This window comes from Falco punctatus (genome assembly GCF_963210335.1).
Source record: "Falco punctatus genome assembly, chromosome: 9".
Lineage (NCBI taxonomy): Eukaryota > Metazoa > Chordata > Aves > Falconiformes > Falconidae > Falco > Falco punctatus.
The window spans coordinates 22,265,072-22,284,832 of NC_137589.1; the positions used below are offsets into that span (position 1 = coordinate 22,265,072).

General features: G+C 42.2%; 1 protein-coding gene across 3 annotated transcripts in view; it reads right to left on the reverse strand.

Moving 5' to 3' along the window:
- Positions 1–19,761, reverse strand: part of PRKG1 (protein kinase cGMP-dependent 1) — a 503,334-nt gene that overhangs the window by 34,590 nt on the left and 448,983 nt on the right. The gene's annotated exons all lie outside the window — the stretch shown is intronic.

Genomic DNA, 19,761 nt, shown 5'->3' on the forward strand with positions numbered 1-19,761 from the left:
CGGGAAAAGAGTATTGACGGGATTATGGAGAGAGGCATGGAGGGTCCAAAGGGGAGGTGGCTTGGTTTTCAGTACTCAATTTTAGCCACAGTATCTTGCAATTAACATAGACTATAATCCACTATTTCACCTAGATGCTTCATTTCTGCATGATAACACTAGTGTAAAGATAAAACATCATTGTGTTAAGCAGGATCATATATACATATCCACCAGTCTATCTTTTTAATGTACCTCATCCGTCACACCCGTCTCTAATTCAATAATGGAATGGAAGTGATTAACTGACTTATTCCCTTCAAACTACCTTCTTTAGTCTATTTAAAACCACAATGACATTGTGACAGAAAGAAAAAAAATTAAAGTTAAAAGTGAAAAATAAAAAGAGGTTTCAAGAAATGTGAAAGGTCACATCATCAAGCCCCAAATCCAGTGCAATAAAGTGCAATTTTGTCTCAGAGGTGCTGTCAACAAATTACTTACGCTCTGCTTTATTATTTATACTGTCATCAGATCCTCTCAGTGACCTTGCTCCTGTGGCCACAGCAGCCTGATGCATCCAACTTTGGAAACCAATCACTACCAAGCCTGCTTTGAACTTGGGATAACCTTGTATGACACAGCTGCTTATCGATTGCTTTATACTCATCATGAGGTGCATACTAAAGCTGTCACTAAAAAAATCTGCTAAATGAAAGACATATTTATATGTTCACTTCTAAATCACAGCAGACACATTGTTCTAGGGGTGACAGAGCAATGAGATGGGTCTAATTTTCATGACAAATGTATAAACCCATTAAATACCCTTAATGATTTATAATTGCTAGGAAGATAAAATCCCAGCATGGAAAATTTTGCTTGAACAGTCAAACAACGGAGGCAAAGTTTCAGGTCAAGAAGCCCTGCATTACTTTGCCCAGGCTTGGGAGTGGAAGGAAGCCATCTCATGCTCCCAGGGAGGCAGGGGGCCAGCTACTCTGTCTTCTCCCCTGAGCAGCTAGTGAGGATTTCTCAGTGCTGAGCAAGCACGGGTGAGAGATGCTAAACAGAAGTATGTCAGAAAGGTTAGGGTCTGCAAAAACATATGGGACAGAGAGGAGAAATGCTTTTTTCTCTGTAATACCTCTTATCCTGAAAGACAGCCAAGTCCTACAAAAATAACATATAGTTCACATCAGGCGATGTGAGAGGACAAAAACTAGCTAAGACATAGCATGGTGCTGGCAAAGCAAGCAGGATGCTAGTCCCATCCCCTGCAAATTCCACCACTTCTCACTAAAGTCCCTCGGTTCGATGGGAGACGGGATCTTCCACTACAGTCCCAACTTCTTCATCATTTTGTGTGTTGTCACAGAAGCTGAAAGCTCTGCTGACGGCTTTTGAAGTAAAAAAAAATCTCAATTTATTATTTTTCTTAGAAAATGTATTTGCAGCATTATTGTGATTGTTTTTTTGAAATCTCTTGGCTAATTCTCTTTGACAGACTGCTTATGTGTAGTTAGTACAGACAAGTGCAATGAGGCATATAAAGTAAATCGGATGCAGTTTTATAGATGCTGTGCAACAGGCACCCAAAACCCAAAAGAAATTCCAAAAATATATAGTGAAACCAAAACACATGTAAAATCAAGCAAGCAAGGCCTTCCCATGCTCAGTTACAATAGTCACATCTGAATTGTTTTATTCCCACCTACAAAGGTCCAAGTCCACTTTCAAATCAAATTCCTATGAACTAACAGGAGTTATGCACTTCAGCACTGCAAAGTTTAAGAATAAATCTCTTCATTCACTTAAATATTATTTTTTAAAAAAATCTTCAGTCACTGTCCCTGCCCATAGCAGCGGGGTTAGAACTAGCTGATCTTTAAGGTCCCTTCCAACCCAAGCCATTCTATGATTCTAAATAAGAATACCAAAATGCAAATATTCCCAAGCCATCTCCTAAATCAGAAATCGGGATATAATCCTCATCCTGAAATTTAGAATATGAATTCAGCTTCTGCCCTCCAACTGCCTTAATTTGAGTGTGCCGCTCCCTAAACAAAAATTCCCAAGGTTTTGCAACATGTGCTCCTTGTTTGACTAAGTAATAGTGAAACACATACGTGATGTCTTTAATTTATCACCTCCAAAAGAACAGAGACACTTTCAAGACATTGGGAGGGCAGTGCAAAGACATACAGAAGACATTTAAAAATTAATATTGGTGTGTCTGTAGGAAAATATTTGGTTCTGGACCTGGTTGAAAAGATTTGCTGTGCTCAGACACTGTGGGGGGATGCTTGGGATATTCCTTGGGTATATAACAGAGATGGGATGAATGGTAGAGACAGTTTGACCACACTTGTGCAAGATGACGTGGAAGTAACTCAGCACTCTGTGGGAAAAACACATGTGTGCCAGGTCAGGGTGTATTTCTTCTGGGTACGGCTTCGCAGATGCCACAGCCTCTTCCCATCTGGTAACTTGGCAGTCTAATGAGAAAGGCAGTTATATTCTAAATATGCAGCCATATGCTGGTGCTCTGAGACTTTTCAAACAAGAAAATGATTTTTTGACCCCTGGAAGAGTGGATGATTTAAGTTCTTAAATTAATATATAAGAGGTGTAGTATTGGGAAGACATCTTAGGCAAGCTTGGAGGCATGAATGCAGATCAGCATCACACCCACAATCAGTGACACTCTGGAGCTACACAGATGCAAGACTCAAACTTTCTCTGCTGAGATTTCTGGGGTTTTCTGACTCCAGTTGAATTATACATAATTAAAAAAAGAACCCTTCTCCAGGTATTTTGTTAATTGTGTTTCTTGCCCTAGCTATCACAGGCCAAAATGCCTGGAAAATCATAGCTGGAAGTGTGCAAAAAGGAAAGATACATGTGTGATCTAAATAGGAAGAAACAACGAAAAGTCTGTTCCTTAATAAATAACATTTAAAATGAAGCTGAGATTTTAACTAGAGTTTGTGGGAGGCCATGTATCAACTTTCAATGCACTCTTAATGGGACTTTTTTGTTTATTGATACTGGGTTTTGTCACCTACCCTACAAACAAACCCTGCCAGAGCTTACAGTCCTGTAGCTAACAAGAGAAGTATCTTCCCCGTAGGGGATGTCAGGAAAGAGCAGAGGGGGACGTTCAGATCTAGGTTGAACACAAGCATCCTGCAGAATCGCCCAAGCTCTTCTCCAAGAGCTTTCTTGCAAATCTGGATGACAGAGATATCTACTGAAATCTCACTCAAATGACTGGCTTTCTGCAACAGTCTTGCCCTAACGAGTATCAGTGCCCTCGTATGGAAAAGCTGGGACTTGGAAGCACCAGTCTTTAATCTCCCTGCAAATAAAATATGTACTCCTAAGGAGCCGCTAATTAAAATGCCTTGATTCAGCCTCTTCAGCACGGATAGGCATCACATGCAAGAAACCAGAGTAATCAGGGGGTATCAGGAGTAAATACCATCATCCACATGTCCCATTACTTTGAAACAGCAGTGCAGAAGCCACAGCCCAAGCATTTGGGCAATGTCTGTTATGCAGAATGGGAAAAGAAAACATGTGGCTTCTTGCACTGTTGGAGGTTTCCAACCATTTAAATGAGTGATTGCCTCCTAGGATGACGATTACTCTGAGACACATTTCAAGCTTTTCCTCCCAAAACTACAAATCAAATAAAATCAAATAAATTAAAAAATCATCTTACCTAAGCAGCTAAAAAGGATAAATGAGAAAATATGAGGCGCAAAGTTATTATCCAACTGCTCAGCTTTACTAAACTAGCTCATAATTCTTATCACATGAGCTAAATGGTTGGGAAACATTAGAATCTGTTACCAAACTGTCATCTTGATAGAAAACTTGGCTTCTTTCCACCTGCATGCTGCCAGCTAGTAGTAAATTGCAACCAAATGGGAAGCAACCACCAACTCCCTGATACAAGCGAATGTAACCATTTTGGGTGGATAAACGCAGAATTTCAGAGCCTTCCTCAGTGACAGACACCTGCTTGTTTAACAGCTATTTTTTCAGCCTTATATTCAGTTTTGTTGGATGGCCTGATTATTATTGTATCACCCATTGTTGAGGCAATGCAATTCTGCAGATAGAAATACTGAATCTCTGCAAAGACTAGAAAAACTTGAGTTGCAATACTTGGATGGTGATGATTAGACCCAGCCTGCAAGAATACATATGTGAAATAAGCCTAAGAGCCACAGGTGAAGTGGGTGGAAAAATACATCACAAAAGGAAACTGTATTTTTGTGTCCACTAAAAAAGAGATTCCATCTTCTTATGGTTCTTAAGATACAGCTAAATTCTTAAGACACAGATAATTTATTTTCATTATGCTGCTTCAACCAACGCAGCACTTCAAAAAAATACTTTGTGATAAATGAAAGCCAAAATTCCCTCAAATTTTCAGTTTTGTCACTATTTTTTCTATACATCTGAACAAACATATTTTAGACCTGGTGAAATAATGCACCTGGGTCTAATCTACTCATGGCACCTGGCTGCTGTTTGCCTGCCTGGTATCCTGAAGTCACAGCAGGCTTTTTGGATTGGATTCACGTTATTGACTTAAGAGAGATGCAATTCCAAACATAAATGAAAAGTGGCAGAGGACATGGATCGAATTCATGTAACAAGGAGGCTTTGTTATCTGAAAGCAATGTAAGGAAGAGCAGATGCAGCAAATGGTGATAGGGCGCCCATGCCTTCCCTTCTGTGCTGGCCAGCCCTCTTCCCTGCCTGCTCAAATGACTCCAAAACCCTCAGGTTCATGTATTTCTGAGTGATTTTGGACAAGAGAAAAATCTATGAATGGTCATATGTGTGAAAGCAAAATAAAAAGTACCTCATGTACATCCACACAATATCCTTACCTTCAACTATGCCCTGTTTGAGTGGGACTCAGAAGATTTAGCCACAATCACGCAACAGACAGAAGCATGGCACAGTGACAGTGTATTTTACACAATCAGCAAGATCCAGAGCCTGGGAATGCCTGAAAGCAAATTCTTGAGTGGCACTGAGAGCAAATCTGTATTTCTTTATGGTGCATTGCCACTCATCCTCTCAGAGGTCCTACCCCGCATGCAAAACCCTTCTTATCTAGCATTTCCTCCAAATATCAATCCATTTGGATCAGTACACTTTGGGGGGGGGGTGCGGTGGGTATGTCCCTTGACAAAACATTGCAGCAAAATAAAAATAACCAAGGGTATCAACCCAAAACCCTCCTAGGGAAGACTCTTAACATGCTCATCAGACTTCTCTGAAAAGTCTGATTCTGCAAGGTAAATAGCACTCTCAGGTCTCCATGAACCTGTATTACCTGAAAAGGAGATGCTCGCCCCACAATTACAGTCAGAACAGGCAGTGACAGCAGAGAATAACTAATTCCTAAATACCATCCCTCTGTATGGGAAATACCTATGTTGTGTGTTTCTTCCTCCAGGCACCAGATATGCATCTCTCTCATGATGTAACAAATGCACCTTTTCACTTCCAAATGTCCCTTTCAGATAAATGCTGCTATCAGTAAGAACAAAAATATCAGGAAAAAGACCAGCTCTTTACCTACTTTACCGTCAATCCTATAATGTTACACTAAAGCTGAATTCATGTCAAGTTCTGTCACTTTATTGCAATTTATTAGTTTGTTCACAAATACAGGATCACATAATTGTTCCAGGACATCTCTATTGGCAGTGAAAGCAAGAGAATGCCAATGAAAGACACTGAGCTGTTGGATAAAAGTACCAGCTCAAGCCATCTGTGATATCTCCCATTGGCAGTGAGGTCACTGTTGCCCACCTGGCCACGAGCTGTATTAACCAGGGTGCGCTGATATGCCATTGCCCTAAATCCAAATGGGGTTTTCTGCCCTTTCACAGAGACAATGAACTGATGGCATGTTAGTATGCCCATAAATAATTCCTGCCCGGTATTTGCTATCCTAATGCTAACCCATTCCTGGGAGGGATGGGTACTATGGTGTTACCCACAGATCTTGACTTGCTGGAGAGGATTTACTTGTGGATGAGGGTTTGCTGCCCTGCATCAAGGAAGACTAAGGAGAAGAACATAAAACTCGTCTTCTACTCTTCCATTTTTCATAGCTGCAAACAGCACTGAAAAAGTAAAAGATCTATATGAATCTACCTACATGTATCTGTAGACAGATAGAGGGAGAAAGTACAATAACTAATAACCCAGCTTTTCCTTATTTCAGGTCTCCTTCTTCCAGACCATCCTTCTGAGGTCAGTAGTGCAGTGGCTTTAACTCCCGATTTAGCTGCTACCACTTCCTTTTATGTCTTACACCTTCAAATGAAAATCCAAATCAAGAGGGATTTTGTTTGGATTTTTAACAGCAGTGTGCTAGTGGTGATAATGCAATTGAAAGCTACAGCTGCATGGACCATTGCATTGAAAAGAAAGGCTTTCTTTCTTTTCAAGTTCATGTTATCAGGGCTGGGAAATTCTCTTGGACCCAACCAGCACTTGAACTCACAGCGTACTTGCCTTCAGTGACTTTCACATCAGGAGAAATAGCATACCTCCTGGTTTAGATTTTCTTACAGAAAGTGAACATTTGAGTGGCAGCTAAAACAGACATTAAAGCTATGGCATCTCTAACTTCCTCTGGAAGGGGAAGGAGATCTGAAATTAAAAACATAAAGTTAAAAAACTAACAGATAAATAATCCCCCCCCCCCCCCCCCATTTTAAAAGTACATTACTTTCAGTTAGAACTTGGCAACGTGAACATATTATGCTGTTATAATAAGCTGTGCTCATCGTAAGTTGTTTCAGTAGTTACACAAATAGAAGATTTGTTTGAATTACGGGGATTTGAAGACTTGCTATTGCATGGAGACTAATTTCACCGAGAAATCACTCACATACAGTCAGTTAAAATAGCTCAGAAAGACCTTCTCATCATCCAGGGTCTTTAAAAAGTCTTAACTTCAAAGCTAATATTGTTGAACTCCTAAATGTGCCACCTTATTAAACAACTTCTATTTCTCTGTCTAGCAACAGTATGAGGCACTGCAGTGGGACCTTATCTGAACACAGGATGTGCAGAGAGCATCTTATTGGGAAAAACTCCCTTAAAATCCAAATTTCACCTTTTTTTCCCCAGATGTTTGCTGTGGGATCCACTCCTCTTGTAACATGCACAACTGCTCCCATGTATTTAAGCTCACAACCAAACTGTTCAGAAAAAACAACCCTCCATTCTCCAAGCAGATTATAAGGGTTTTATGTAAATTTCCATGTATTTTGACTGCCCACACCCTGTTATACACATCCACACAATGCTCATGTACCAGAATCCAACAAAAATCTTGGAGGAAGAACCAAACAAACTGGGATATAAAATGCCAACTGACTGGGGGGGATAATGCCATACAGGTACGAAGCAGAGTGCTTTTACTAGAGCACAAAGTTATCAGGATGGATTTTAAGGAATAGGGTCTCTGGTTTTCACTGAAAGTCAAAAGGAGGTCATCACTGAAATGCGTATTTTATTTTCTAGATGCATATGTTTCTCCTTCAACTTTTAATGAAACAGCCTGATGCTCCCAACAGGACTGTCTCTCCAGGTCCTACTTTGGGAAGTCCTGGTTTCAGCTTTGGTTAAAACAACATTTGTGTTTTTGTAATACGCCTAATGCCAAGAATGTCCTGAAATAGTTCAAACAAGATACTCTACAGAATTGACTGACTTAAAAAAACAAGACTTTAATGAATTTTAATTAAAAGGGGCAGAGGGAGGATGTGGAGGATTCCTTCCTCTGGTGGTGCTTCCTGTTCTGCACAGTATTAAAAGATATTGCTTAAGGAGGGGGTTTGTCTCTTCTCCACCCCCTCTTTTTATTCCTTTTTTTTAAACTCTGGATGTTGCTAGTCGGAGACCAAAGACACTGCCTCATTGCCATTGTATTACATCTCTATGTTGGCTCAGCAGTGAGGGATTGAACCCAAAATAGTTGCTGATAACACTGTTGTGTACGGTATGCTGGGTTAACTTGGGTAGGAAACTCATTGGTGACAGTGGAAAAATAAAACATTAATAACTTTTTCTGACTCCAAGAAAGGCAGCAACAGCACAACCTGAAATTCCATGCTAAACAAAGTTTGGAGGAAAAGCAAATGATTCACAGCACCTCAAACGCTGCAATCAGACCTTGACATCTTAATTTCATTTCAATGAAAATAACATCAATACAAAATGAAAGTTCATTAAAAATTTTATTTATCAGCATCTTTTTTTCCTCAAATAAATTCATGTTCAAATCATGTATTTCTGTAAAGCATTTCCTTGACAATTGATAATTTTCATTAGAAAAATCCCTACCAGTTTTCCTTGAGCAATAGGTATTGTCAAAGTTGCCGGGTGGAAGAAATACTGGTTTACTATCCCTGCTCTACCCATATTCCAATATCATCATGTTTCGATGCCAGCAGGTATGCAGTACTGGGTTTTTTTTGAGTTTTACGGTGAGTTTTTTAATGACGTTCAGCTAAAATACTAACCCGCTAGCTAAAACATAGATATTATATGCTTTAGCTTACTATATTCCACTGAGAGTTTCATGTTCTGAGCACCCCATCCCTACTTCCAAGAAGGCTTTTGGGGTTTTTGGTGGTGGGTTTTTTGGTGTGTGTGTGTGTTTTTCTTTTTTCTTTTCTTCTTTTTTTTTTTTTTTTCTTTTCCTCTCCCCTACAGCTGTGCCCATTACAAGAGAAGTGTGGAGTAAGGATCAAATTGCAAAGAAACATTTATCACACTCTCAGACACATGCATTACAAAGAGAAAGCTCTCCTGACTGGCTAATGGGAATAAATTGAGAGCGCAATGCACTTCAGCTGGATTTTTTATCTTTGTAATGCCAGCACCCTGCAATACTATCTATGCCTTAATGGCCTTCTTGGCACATTTCTCTCCTCGCATACCTACGCTAATATGAATAAGCAACCTTTCAGAATAAAATAGTAGATTTACGTTGTTGGGTTGCAGCATAACATCTAATATCCCATGGCAGGGTGACATGGCTAGAGTCAAATGCAGTTCATTGAAGGATTGCCAGAGACTTTTTGCCTATAGCATATTAATTCCTGTATAACTCTTCCTAAATCATGGGTCACTACCAAGACAAAATCTGGGTTTAAATCCCCAGATTCACCAGCTGAATCAGCTACAGTTTAGAATACTCGGCAATACTGAATTCTGTTGTAGCACTCACACCCTAACTTTTAAAGTAATACAAAGTCAGTGAAAAATAAACCTATCGTGGTGACGTTAACTGCCCTTGAATAGTTTAGAAGGGGAAAAAAAAGTATTATGGTGAGGAAGAAGACAATTCACAACCTTCTGTCTATTCTCCTCATTAGCTCTGAATTTAACAGTTTGAATCTGTGGAAAGAAAATATATTTGCAAGATAAGGCATCAAGGGCTTTTCCTTTCACCTTTCTGATTGACTTTCCTTTGGAAAACACCAAGGAAAACCCGTGCTTATGAGAAGTACTCAGGAAAAGAAGCATTTCACCTTAAACCCCCCAAAATGACCTCTGTAGGGTCAATAAACCCCAGGTACCAAACTTGTTTCAAAGGTACCACTACATACCACAGAAGAACACTATATTTATTTTAAGGCAACTTGTTGGGAGTCACTGGGGAAGAGCTGTGGCCATGTTACAGCCTTGGAAAGTAAGATGTGATCTCAAGAAAAAAATCAGTCTAATTACAGCTTGAAATTGCTCAAATCACAGTTAGTTCTGCTTGTTGCTCTTCTGCTTTACAAAATCTCACAATCTAATTGCAAATTGCTAATTAGAACCCATGAACTGCAAATTGGCTAATCTAAGCAAGTAAACACTAAATGGCCCTTTTGCCTCCAGCCTTAATGTAGTTGTTGCTTGCATAAGTAAAGGATCACCATAGCAACAGCAATGATCAGATTAAGAAGACTTGGTTGCAGTTTTCTTCTCTTAGATTATTTAAAGAATGTGGAAAACAGATTGATATATTGCTGATGTTAGACATACTTATCTTTCCAACTCACTGTGTTCACTACTTATTGCGTATTTGTTCAAGTTCCATGGGTTCCAGACAACAGCATGCTGCTATGTTCTTCCCTCATTTCTTTTTTCAAATGGCCCTAATCCTTTAGGAAAAAATAACTTGCTAGATGGTTTCTAACTTGATGGCTGCTAAAGCAGAGGTCTACCTTGAGTGAACTTGTGTCCCTTCTCCAAGGGCTGCCCAGAGGCATTTCTGCAATGTTTCCTGCAGCCTCTTCCAAATTCTCAAGTAGGACCATGTTTGATAGGACCTGGAGATGTTGCTGTAGCAGATGGATGAATAATGTTCTCTTAATCCAGTGGCTTCCCCACAATGCCCACAGATCATTAGTGAGAGCTACTTATTGTATTGGGGTGGTCGGACTAAATCTCCTGAAGCGTTACTGCAAAACTCTCAAGCTTTCATTCCTTTGGCCAATGTTGGAGTGCTCCAGCCATGCCGGCATTGCCGGTGGAAGTTGTTGCATCCTAATTTACGTTGAGAAATAAGGTGACATATAAGAGGAAGGCAGGGAGGAGGGGAATATTACATAAAATCCTACCGAAAAAGTGGGAGCCAGCAGGAAGTAGATTTTTCCTTACAAAGCAAGTACGTGTGCACACAAAGCGAGTTTTTTTGCTCTGCTTGTTTATTCTGGCAGACAGATGAAACTGTGGGAAGAGATCAGTGATACTGGGTTCCACATAACCAACCCCATCCTGGTATCACCCTGTGTCAGACCCGCTTTTAATTTATCTGCTAAGATTTTGCTTTCTTGTGTGAGTATCACTTTTGAAAGCAAAACCAATGTCTTGGGCCATGCAAGTCCTTTTGGCTCCATATGGGAAAGACTCTGCAAGAGGCAGAAAGTTTCCCCTGGAACTTAACAACTCTACACAAACAACAAAGTCCGGTATCTGGCAAAAGTCAAGAAAGAGCATCAAAATGAAGGGCCAATTTAAAGAAAATCCCGAGAAATAGAAAAAACAAAGCAACTGTTCATGCACGACCCCACAAACATCTAAGAAAGGTCTAAGAAAGAAGAATGGGAGAACTACATGGTCTAGCTCTCAACAAGGCTATGGCACAACAAACATATAGAAGGCATGAAATGACCATCGCTGGGATGACATACTAGCAGCCACAGAAGACACTGGAAACATGAAGGCTACACCAAGTAGCCTGTCCTAAGGGAAGAGTGATTTATTGTGTTAAATCAGTTAACAAATCAAATTATCAAGTCATGCAGATAATCTGTAGATGGAAATTCCAGTCTAAGCAAGGAAGGAGTGTATTAGGATGTTACTGACCACCCATTGGATGGGCAAAAGTGGCTGTGATCTGCTGAAGGATTTCTGACAAGACTTCAGCAAAGACATCCAGCATGAGTACACAACAAACTCTAGATACACTATCTGTCAAGTCTAAACTTTTAGGCACAATTAATGATTATTTTAGGATGTGGCTAATCTGGCGGCCCAAGAACAAAGAAAACTTGTGACTTGAGGCTGAATGATATGCAAGACCTATTTCAAAGTACTACCATTGAAGAATCTCCCTGTAACAGAAACCGTGATGTATTGAGATTCAAAGTGGCTGGAGGTCTGAAAAAATAGGTTTAAAATAAAAAAAATCACTCTCACACTCAAAAATTCAAAAACAGAATTCAAAGAGTAGCTAAAAGGGTTGATTAGAAGAATTGGATCTTAGCAGCAGCACGTAGGCATCTGGAAGCATATAGCAAACATACCATATATAAAATGTGGACCTAGGACAGGTCAAAAGGAAGTTGGTATGGCTGAACACCAGGATGAGACAGACATTAAAAGCAAGAAGGCATCCTTCAAATATGAAGTGGTTTCAAACAAATCAATAAAGAGAAAAGAAGAATGGAATCCTGTCCGGTTGAAAGGAAAACCACCATAAGGCAGGACAAAAAAATAATAATGCAACTAACAACTTCAAAAGGCTTAAAAATGAGTAATAAAGCCTTCTCAATCACAGCAGCAGCAAGGAGCCTGACCGTAGGGTGTAGGGTCTCCAGAAGCTCATGCTCTACAAAAAGCACACTGAGAAGAACAAAGCCATGTGAGAAAAGCTCAGTGCACTTTTTACCCCTGGGTTCAACATGGAAGATCCTGGGGAGATCCTCCCACCACAATCTTCCTTCCCAGGGGAATCACCAGAGTAACCGCGTCCAATTGAAGTGTCAGTAGGGGACCCAAGTCAACCAAAGGATCATTAACCCATCTCCAAGCCCAGATGGTGTTCACCCGGCACTTCTGCATGAACTCAAGGTGAACTACTAACTGTGGTTTGTAACCAGCCCTGCTTGCTGAGGAATGGAAGTGGCTTTTTGATGTGATCCAGAGCGCTGTACTCGACTAAGCCCAACATCTGTCCTAACAGAATTAGTTGACACATGGATAAATCTGACTTTGGGGAAGAGCCAACATACTTCACAAGTCTACTGGAGTTCTTTGAAGGAGTCGACAGGCACATGGACAGGAGAGATCTGGTCAATATAGTTGGCTTGGATTTCCAAAAGGCATTTGACAAGGTTTGAAAGGCTGTTAGAGAAACTAAGCTGCTGTAAGATAAGAGGAAAGGTCTTTGCATTGATTAAAAAAAAGTTAAAAGTAGGAAACGGCAGATAGTAGTATATGGATGGCTTTCCTAATGGATGGAGGCCAACAGTGCTCAGATCTTTCCTGCTCAACATCTTTACAGATGATCTGTAAAAGGGGGTAATAAATAAAATATCAACATTGGTTAAGGATATTAAATCGCCAAACTTAGCAAACAAAAGCCCAAGGCGAAAAATTGCACAAGGGCTTAAACATACTGATAATACTGATACTACAAGATAATACATTCACTTGAAATCCTGTTAGAAATGCAGTGATGAACATTAGGGAAAAAAAATATCCTGACCTTATACATGCCGTAATGGGTTCATTCATCCACTTTTACCCCCTCCCATCTCAAAACCTACAGAGTAGAATTGGAAATGGTACTGGTAAGTGTGACGGTAAGGAGCACAGATCTGGATTGGTTTCTGTTGCAGGAGTGACTGTGCTAGGGGCTTCTTCCTGGGGAAAAGACAACTGAGGTAGGCAATGACAAAGGTCTAAAACTTGGGTGTGCCATGGAAAGCAGCTAAGCAGATTCAGGGAAAAAATAAAACCACCAAGGGCTACTAAATATATTGACAGCACCTACATGCAGTAAGACCCAGAGTTCCAAATCACTGGACATTGGTGGATCACAAATCAATACACATCTCTGCTCTTCTCCTTCCTAGATACCTGCTACTGGGGACAGTCAGACACAGGATACAGGGTTAGCTACATCTTCATGCAGTGAGGCCACTCCTATATTGGCACTTCCAATGTTATCTGTATATAACTGGAATAAATTGAGAAACTCAAGGCCCCTACTTCTAATGTATAATAGCATTAAAAAAAAACCAGAGAGTTGTGTTTCACAGTGCCTGATCTGGAAGCCTGTTTGTGTTCTACATGGTGAGAGATGAGCTGTTCAATCTTATGACTTGTCTTGACTAGATAAAAGGAAGTTTTTATCAGACATTTAACACATGATGGCTAACATAAGGGAAAAGCATAGTTCTCACTTATTCACTGATGCTCATCCTAAATTCACCACATGAGAAAACTACCAAGTACTTTGTCAACATTTGAATATTATCATGTGCTAATGAGAGAGCAGGAAAAAGAAAAAGGAAGCAAACAAACCACCCTAACCCCTGAATTTTTCTACTACAGATAACTCCTTGGCTTGAAAAGTGATACAAGCTGTCTCATTTTGGGACTACAAGCAAGCTGGAAGGCTCAAAACCCCTCACACTGCAGCAGTTCAAGAACTCATTTGCCTCTGTTCTAAATGGGAGAATTTCCTAAAACACCTCCCAGGTACTCAGCTCATTTGGGAGAAGGGCTCATGACATCCCAGGAGATAAACATGACTTGCACGATTGAGCGATCCCAAAACACACCTCCAAGCCCTGCTCCCATACTACAGCACTGAAATGTCACTGGCTACACATCATCTACTTGGTTCAGTGGCCCAGACTTTGAAAATTTAATCAAGTAAAGGTAACGACGGGTGTACCAGCACGTGTGGGCAGGTCAACCTAGAGAGGACCAAGGGGCTCTACTGAAAAACACCAATGGGGATTCAGGAGACATTGGATCAAAAGCAATGAGTTTCCTGGAAGTTCCTTAGCATCCGTTTGTAGGCTCCCATCAATTTTCCAGCCAAGACAACTTCTGAAAGGCATTTTCCCATACTTCCACTGGAGGGCAGGAATATCCCGTATTTTAACAGGCCACCCTTCAGCTCATTGCCACACATCCATATGCTTAAAACAGCTTTAGCAAGGCCTTGCCTTCGGGAGATGTTCTTGTACACTTACAGACTAATTTTGCTCCTATCCTGCCTTTATGAGTAGCTCCATTTTTCCAAACATCATTATTTACATAAAACAACTACAATATTTCCAGTTTACCCCCTTATCAATACCACCTACGCCAGTGCTACTACCTTTGCCTCTGTCCCCTGCATTACCTGCAGCACTCCAAGTTCCCCTGTTTTCCCTACCTACTTTTCCTATAGGTAACACCGAGGTCAGGCTGACAGGCCTGCAACTCCCTGGATCCCCTCTCCTGCCCCCTTCTTGTAAGATGGGCAGGGTCTTCTGGGACCTCCCCAGTTAGCCAAGACTGTTGATAAATAACGGAGAGTGGCTTGGTGAGCTCCTCTGCCAGCTCCCTCAGTACCCTCAGGTGGATCCCATCCAGCCCCATACACTTGTGCACATCTAAGTGGAGCAGCAGGTCACTGACCCTTTCCTCCTGGACTGTGGGGACTTCATTCTGTTCTTCTTCATTCCCGTATTCCAGCTCAGGGGGCCGATTACCCTGGGTGAAGCTGGCCTTACTATTAAGGGCTGAGGCAAAGAAAGCATTAAGGACCTCAGCCTTTTCCTCGTCCTTTGTGACAATGTTCTCCCCCACCATTCAATAAAGGATGCAGATTCTCCTTGGCCCTCCTTTTGTTTCTAATGTATTTGTAAAACCAATTTTTGTTATCTTTTACAGCAGTGGCCAGCCGGAGCTCTAGCTGGGCTTTCGCCTCTCTAATCTTCACCCTGCATAACGTCACAACATCCTTATAGTCCTCCAGAGGTGCCTGCCCCTTCCTCCAAAAGTGGTAAACTCTCCTTTTCTCCCCTGAGTTGCAGCCAAAGCTCTGTTCAGCCAGGCTGGTTTTCTGCCCTGCCAGCTCATCTTTCTGCACATGGGGACAGTCTGCTCCTGCACCTTTACGACTTCCCTCTTGAAGAATGCTCAGCCCGCCTGGGCCCCTTGGCCCTTCAGAACTATCTCCCAAAGGACACTGTCATCAAGACTCTTAAACAGGCCAAAGTTGGCCCTCTGGAAGTCCAGGGTAGCAGTTCTGGTGACCTTCCTCCTTACTTCTCTGAGAATTGAAAACTCTGTCATCTCATGATTGCTACGGCTAAGATGTCCTCCATCCATCACATCACCCGTCTGTTAACAGCAGGTCCAGTGGGGCATCTCCCCTGGCCGGTTCACTGTCCAGCTGTGTCAGGAAGTTATCTTCCACACGCTCCAGGAACCTCCTAGGCTGTTTCCTCTCCGCTGTATTGTATTTCCAGCAGACATTTGTAGGTTGGAGTCCCCCAGGAGAACAAGGGCCAGCGATCATGAGACTTCTCCCAGTTGCTGGTGGAATGTTTCATCTGCCTCCTCATCCTGGCTGGGTGGTCTGTAACAGACTCCCACCAGGATACCTGGCTTGTTGGCCCCTCTCCTGATTCTTACCCATAAACACGCAACTCTGTCACCATCATTCAGCTCTAGGCAGCTGAAACACTCCCTGACACACAGAGCTAGCCCACTGCCTCTCCTTCCTTGCCCATCCCTTCTGAAGAGTTTGTAGCCATCCATCGCAGCACTCCAGTCATGCGAGTCATCCCACCATGTTTCCATGATGGCAGCTATGTCATGACGGCTTCCAGCTCCTCCTGTTTGCTGCCCACGCTTTGGGCACTGGCACAGATGCACTTCAGCTGTGCTATGGATCTCACCTCAAACACTGGTGTGCTGCCCACAGGCTCATCTCTAACAAGCTTGGTTTTATTCTGTTCCTCCTTCAAATCTAGTTTAAATCTCTCTCAACAAGCCCTGCTAACTCCTGAGCTAGAATCCTTTTCCCCTTTGGGATAGGTGAACCTCTGCTGCTGCCAGCAGGCCTGGGGCTGTGTAAACTGGCCCATGATCAAAACCCCCAAAACGCAGCTGGTGACCAGGTATTGATCCGTCTGACCTTCCCATCGCAGGCCCCAGCGCTCCCTGCAGCCGGCAGGATGGAAGAGAGCACTGCCTGGCTCCTGATCCCTCAGCCAGGTGCCCCAAGGCCCCGAGGTCTCTCTTGGCTGCCCTCAGACTTGTTGTTTGGACTTCATCACTGCCCACTTGGAAAACCAGTAACGGGTAATAATCTGGGGGCCATACCAAAAAAGAGAATTTTTCTAGTAGCACCCTTACCTGGGCGCCAGGGAGGCAGCAGACTTTCCTGTGGGCTGGCTCTAGTCGGCATACCAGGCCTCTGCTCCTGTCCGAGTGGAGCTGCTGATGACAGCCACCTTTCTTCCTTTCCTAGCAGAGCTGGCCATGATGTGTGGGGGTGACCAACTCTCCCTGGACAACTCCTCCAACATGGATGGGCTTTTGTCCACACCATCATGCTCCTGGCCCTCAGATTCCAGAGCTGTGTGCCTGTTGTACTGGGGAAGGTGAAGTAGGCCAGGAGCGGATTCGCCTGCTGCCACAAGCAGACAGCTGTTCCCATTCCTCCATTTGCTATAATGACCCTGTTAGCTCATTAAATGGGAAATTATTCTGCAGATGAAGCTTTTTTCTCTTGGTCTCCTCCTCTGCCAGCTACATTTATATTTAAGGACTGAAGATGGGAGAAAGTAGGACAGTGGCAGCTCCAGTTTTGCTTTGTTTTTTTCTGACTTCTGGTTAATTTGCTTAATCTCTTCATATCTGTTTCCTTTTCTGTAAAATGAAGATACACTAGGAGACTTATTCAAGAACAGATCACATGTGGGATGTCTGGGATGAGGTCAAAGGTCCATTTTTCCCAGTGTCTCCTCTGGAGAACAGGCGTGAGGAAGCACATGGAAGCAGGGCAAGCAGGCAGTGATATTTCACTGAATACTCTTGCTGCCTCTGGAGGCTTGATGGGTTTTCAGAAGTTATTGTAAAGGTGTTACATGAAGGAGCAGAGTTGCTCCTGCTCACGATCCTGGTGGTCATAAACCTCATGAGAGGCTCCATAAAAGTGCTTCAGGACTAGGAAACATTGCTTAGCATTCTCCCTGACCCACGTAAGAGGAGGATTGTGCCACTCTCTTTACTACTGTAATAAATTCCAAGTATTTTTCATTAAACTCTTAAGTATCTTTGTGGCATAGGGATGCTGCTTTTTCCAACAGAAACATAACCAATCACAAAGGGTGATCCCCTCTACTCCATGATATGATACAAATCTCAGATCACAGCAAGGATTTCTTGCACTGTAAACACTTCTCCATTATCACCTGGTGGTCAGTCTATACACATAAACTTTCCAGAAGTCCATTTCTGCTCTCAAAGAGGATCATACACTTCCTTTAATGAGTAGGTTTTTTCTCCTCCTTCTTAGAGAAGGTTTCTTCTCTTCTCTATCATCAATAAACAACAAAATTCTAACTGCTCACCCACTAACACTTATTTTTTTAATGTAATGAAATAATACTTAACTCAAAGGTAAGTAATGACTTCTGGGGAAGAACTATATAGACAAACACATGGTTTCTGATAAAGATCATCTTCCTGCACTTCCCCTCCACTAATGGCTATGCTGTCACTTGAAACTCCCAAGAGAGACTTATTATCTTCTTCTTTTCCCAGAATTAGCAGCAGTGTTTTCAAATTGGCTTCCCTTTGCCTGAAAATGAATTAGAAAAGACCTAAACTCAGCTACACATCAAACACATAATTCTGTAAAATTTTACTGTCAAGTACTTCTGTGTCAAATGCTGCTGACTCTTGATTAATACCAGGCAAACCAGGGAGGGTCAGAACTCACTCGTAAGTGATATATGGGGATTAGGAATGTCTGCATCCAGCAGGGCTAAATATAGATTTCTTTTTTAAATAGATAGCAGTGTTTTATCTTATCATGATACAGAAGTACGTGTTTTGTTTGTTTATTTTCGAGTCAAGTGGGTTTCAATGCTTTCTACGCAGGGCTATACAAGACCTGCAATAGCCCATTTGACAGCAGTCATGGTATTTCCAAAGCTGCTGGGGCTCCAATGGGTCAAACCCCTCCTGTGGGTTCACAGAGGGAAGGATAAGCTAATTCAGCTGAAAGGCTGTGAAAAAAGGCTTTTCTCCTGGAGCCTCCAAACCCAGTGGCAGCTGCTGGTGCTGAGCAAATTAACTACATTGAATTATGCTGCCCTATCTGCCTCTGCTGCACATTTGCCTTCCTTGCTATGTTTCCTGCTTAGCTGCTCTAATACTCTACATTACCCCTATATTTATCTTCATTTACCTACCTACTGTGCAGTTTTTCTATTTTTCTGTGCTGCAGTGCAGGTTGCCCTCCCGAAAAGCAGTGAAATGTTGGCTGGAGATGCTCCTTTGCGATCCTGGACACTTATGACCTAAAAATATTGGCTCTCAAACATCAGCTCTATGTACCACTCAGTTTTTTCAGTCTCCAAGGTGAAAGAAATTGAGGCCTTTTTGGTAGCTGCATCTTCTTGAACAGATATTATTTCCAAATTAATTTTGTGCCTCTGTCCCAGCAACTCAGTGTTTCGTACTATGTCATCTTTATGTGTGTGGTGACAAGCTTTATTGGTGTTGACAACACTGGGCTGCAGCAACATCAACTCATCCTTTCTGTGATATTTTTTATTTAATTCTTAGTTTTTACAGAAGTTCCTCATTATGGCTGAATCAAGGGATAAGAGCCTTGCTGAAGACACCTGCAATTCGGAGCATCCTCCCTTCTGTGCATGAAGTGTCCTGATATGCTTTGGATACTCCCCCATGAGTACTAATTGATGTTGGGTGCCTACTTAAGACAACTCCAGATGTAAGTCATACGGGGGACACCAAAAGCCTGAGAAGACAAGGAGAGATGCAGCTCTGCCTGCTGCAGCCCGGCTTTGGGAAGGAGTGAAGGAGCCCCAGGCTCCAGCATCCCATACATGGATATATGTAGGAGTCAGTAGCGATGAACTAGAGGGAGTCTGTTTCCCCCATAAACCGAAAGGTCAGGTGTCCAGTAGATCAAACGATCAGGCAGTGCACAGCAGACAACCTCTCTGAAATCAAGGCCAGAGAGGTTTGAGATCACTGCAGTTTTCCTCCTCCAGCTCTTCCTGCGGGGGCTGGAGCAGAGATCCTGTGGTTATTAAGGGGATCAAGAAGCTGATGACCGTCTGAAGGGAGTCCAGATGTCATTTCAGGAGTTCTCACAACGACGGCGCTACATCTGCTGCCTGGGTCCTCAGTGCACTTTTACACAATCTCTTCGTGCCATCAGCCATCTCTTTGCTGCCACCTGCT